The 3,738-nt window shown below is 45.9% G+C and overlaps 1 pseudogene; it reads left to right on the forward strand.

The window, feature by feature from the left end:
* LOC103069957 (dnaJ homolog subfamily C member 14 pseudogene) overlaps positions 1–3,497 on the forward strand; it is a 6,368-nt pseudogene extending 2,871 nt beyond the window's left edge.
* Positions 3,498–3,738: the final 241 nt, after the last annotated feature.

Below are 3,738 nucleotides of genomic sequence, written 5' to 3' on the forward strand. Positions count from 1 at the left end.
CAGCAAAAAAAAAAAAAAGGTACAAACTACTATGTATAAAATAAATAAGCTGCAAGGATATATTGTACAGCACAGGGAATATAGCCAATATTTTATAATAACTATAAATGGAGTATAGTCTTTAAAAATTGTGAATCACTATGCTGTACATCTGAAACTTATATAATATTGTAGATCAACTATACCTCAATAAAATTGATTAATTAGTTAATTAAATTAAAAAAGAAGAAAAGCCAAGATGAGAGGTGGAGAGAATGTGGCCCCCTTGGAATCTCTAATTCCAGGCCTATGACATCCTGTGATTTGGTTATGTGAATCAGTAAAGTGTCAGGTTAGGTTTCTGTTACTTTCCACTAAAACATAAACAAACAAACAACAACAACAATGAAACTCCCAACTAATATATCTGATCCTCACTAAAAATGGCACGTTGTAGTTTTATAAAGGCTTTGTATACCCTTTCTCTCTGTCCCCTAATGATAACCCTGTTAAGCAGCACATGTATTTTCTTTAAAAAATGAGACATAATTCGCAAACTACAAAATTCACCATTTTAAGGTGCACAATTCAGTGGTTTTTAGTATATTCCCAAGGTGTACAACCATCATCACCATAAAAAAATTTTTTTTCAGTTGACTCTGTGCAACTCTTATAGCTACATAAATGGAGGGAAGCAGGAATAATTTCAAAGGAAGGTGTATTCATTTTCTACTGCTGCCACAAAGTGCCACAAACTTAGTAGCTTAAAATAACACTAATTTATTATCTTACAGTTCTGTAGGCCAGAAGTCTGACATGGGTCTCACTGAGCTAAAATCAAGGTGTCAGCAAGGCTGTATTGCTTTCTGGAGGCTCAAGGGGAGAATCCATTTCATTGTTTTTTCCAGCTTCTAGAGACCATCCACATTCCTTGGTTCATAGACTCCTTCCACCATCTCCAAAGTCAGCAACACTGGATCTCTGACCCTTCTCTAGTCACATCTCCCTCTGACCACAGCCTGGAAAGGTTCTCTGCTTTAAGGACCCATGTGATTCAGTTTGGACCCATCCAAATAATACAGGAAAATTTCCCCCATCTCAAAGTCTTTAACTTAATCACACTGCAAAGTCCCTTTTGTCATGTAAGTGACATATACACATCTTCTAAGGACAAGAACATGGGCATATTTGGAAGGGCTGTTATTCTGCCTATCACAGAAAGTAATCCAAAAGTTAACTGAGGGTTGTCCAAGTAACTAAGCAGGTTTTTGAAGCTGAGATATTTGGCAAACACACTCATGAAATATAACATATTGGTTAAGATTCTTGGCTCAATATTCAGAACAAACCAGTTTCATATAATGGGGCACTATTTGCTATCTGTGTAGCCTTGAGCAAGTTACTTTGTGGCTTTGGAGACTCAGTTTCCTCTGCTGTAAAATGGGCATTTTTTTTCAGTACTTATTCATAGGGCTTGCAGGGGAAGCCCTTGTTCACCTTCAAGATCCCCCTGCGGAACCAAGGAATTCATTCCTCTAGCTCCCTGGTGTGTTGGCTACTAATGGCTCAAAGATGCCTCCTTCTCCAGGGATTGCCCTGCTGCAGCCAAAGGGCAGAAAGGACTGAAGATCAGCTCCAGAACTTAATTCCAAGAAGAACAAAGCTCCAGAGGAGATTAAACTTTCAACCTCAGCAGCATTGCCACAACAAAGTCAGGGTACCAGTTGGGAAGAATGGGACCCTAATACATGAGATAGGACATCTGAGTCAATGCACTTAAAAATCTTGGGTCCCGAGCAGAGTGAACAGGAGACGGAGCCGGGGGAGATGCTCTCGTAGCTCCTCCTGGCCCTCTGCAGGGGAGGAGTTATCACAGCTCTTCGCTTTGGGGGAAGATGAAGAGTTGGAAGAGGAATATGATGAGGAGGAACCTCTTAAGTTTCCCAGTGACTTTTCACGTGTGCCCAGTGGAAAGAAACCTGCACCCCGGAGACAACGGCACCGCGTTCCAGCCAAGGAGGATGCTTGGGAGGGTGGACGCAGCGATCCCAGATCGCCTGGTCTACATCGGCTGGGTCGGAAACGGAGTCAGGCAGATTAGCACAGAGGACTGGAATTGTGGGGGGCAGAGGAACTGTGTTAGCTTGGACAGGCAGGTTTCTGGAGGCTGATAGAACTGCTGGTATTAGTGGGGGAGTACGTGGAAACTTATGGCCATCTCATCCATGCACGCAGGCAGCTGAAAGGCAGTCATCTGGACCTTTTTTGTGTCTGGGTGGGAATCTGGGCAGGACGGCTCGGGGGCTGGGACCAGGTAATGTTCCAATTTCTAAGCCAAGGGTTTTGCTATGGGGTAGGGCTGTTCACCCGTTTTCTTAGGCTACTGGGTGCTTTGCTGCTCCCAGCTCTGGCCCTTTTGTTGGGCTGCCTACAGTTGGGCTGGAGGTTTCTGGTAGCACTGAGTGACCAGTTAGGCCGGAGGGGTAAAGCCACCTGGCTCTTCTCTTGGCTGGCTTCTCCCACCTGGCAGCAGTGCCTGATTCTGCCAAGAGATAGCAGGCTGTGGCAGCAGCTGGTAAGAATAGTTCAGTGGGATTGGCTGGAGTTGGCCTTGGGTCAAGCAGAGGAATGAGCAGGGGAATGCACCTGTAGCTAGTGGTTTCTACTGCCAGCCTGAAGAGGAAGTGGCTCGACTGTTGACCATGGCTGGGGTTCCTGAGGATGAGCTAAACCCTTTTCATGTGTTAGGAGTTGGAGCCACAGCATCGGATGTTGAACTGCAGAAGGCCTATAGGCAGCCGGCAGTGATGGTTCATCCTGACAAAAACTAATCACCCCCGGGCTGAGGAGGCCTTCAAGGTTTTGCAGGCAGCTTGGGACATTCATTGTCAGCAACCCTGAAAGATGGAAGGAATATGAGATGAATCGAATGGCAGAGAATGAGCTGAGCCAGTCAGTGAATGAGTTTCTGTCCAAGCTGCAGGATGACCTCAAAGAAGCAATGAATACAATGATGTGCAGCTGATGCCAGGGAAAGCCATAGGAGGTTTGAAATGGAGCAGTAACCTAAGAGTGCCAGATACTGTGCTGAGTGTAATAGGCTGCATCCTGCTGAGGAAGGAGAATTTTGGGCTGAGTCAAGCAGGTTGGGCCTCAAGATTACCTCCTTTGCACTGATGGATGGAAAGGTGTATGACATCACAGAGTGGGCTGGATGCCAACATGTGGGAATCTCCCCAGATACCCACAGAGTCCCCTATCACATCTCATTTGGTTCACGGATGCCAGGCACCAGTGAGCGGCAGAGAGCTACCCCAGATGCCCCTCCTGCTGACCTTCGGGATTTCTTAAGCCAGATCTTTCAAGTACCCCCAGGCCAGGTGTCCAATGGGAACTTCTTTGCAGCTCCTCAGCAGGGCCCTGGGGCCACTGCAGCCTCCAAGCCCAACAGCACAGTACCCAAAGGAGAAGCCAAACCAAAGTGGGGGAAGAAAGTGAGGAGGCCCTTCCAACGTTGACACCCACTCTCTTTCCACAAATCAATGTCAGGGGGTCAAAAGGGCTGTGTACAGTGCAGGATGGAGTTTGATTTGTTTATTTTTAAATATTTAAAAAAGGGAAAATCTTAAGCTCAAATTGTTCACTCAGTACTTATAGGAAAAGCCCTAGAACTACTCTCCCTCCTCCACCAGCACCCAGGAACTGAGTCTTGTCTCCTGACAATACCAAAGAAATAGGGGGTGGCTAGAGCAAAGAACC

The sequence above is a fragment of the Lipotes vexillifer genome, unplaced genomic scaffold (genome assembly GCF_000442215.2).
Source record: "Lipotes vexillifer unplaced genomic scaffold, Lipotes_vexillifer_v1.1 scaffold13, whole genome shotgun sequence".
In the NCBI taxonomy this organism is placed as follows: domain Eukaryota; kingdom Metazoa; phylum Chordata; class Mammalia; order Artiodactyla; family Lipotidae; genus Lipotes; species Lipotes vexillifer.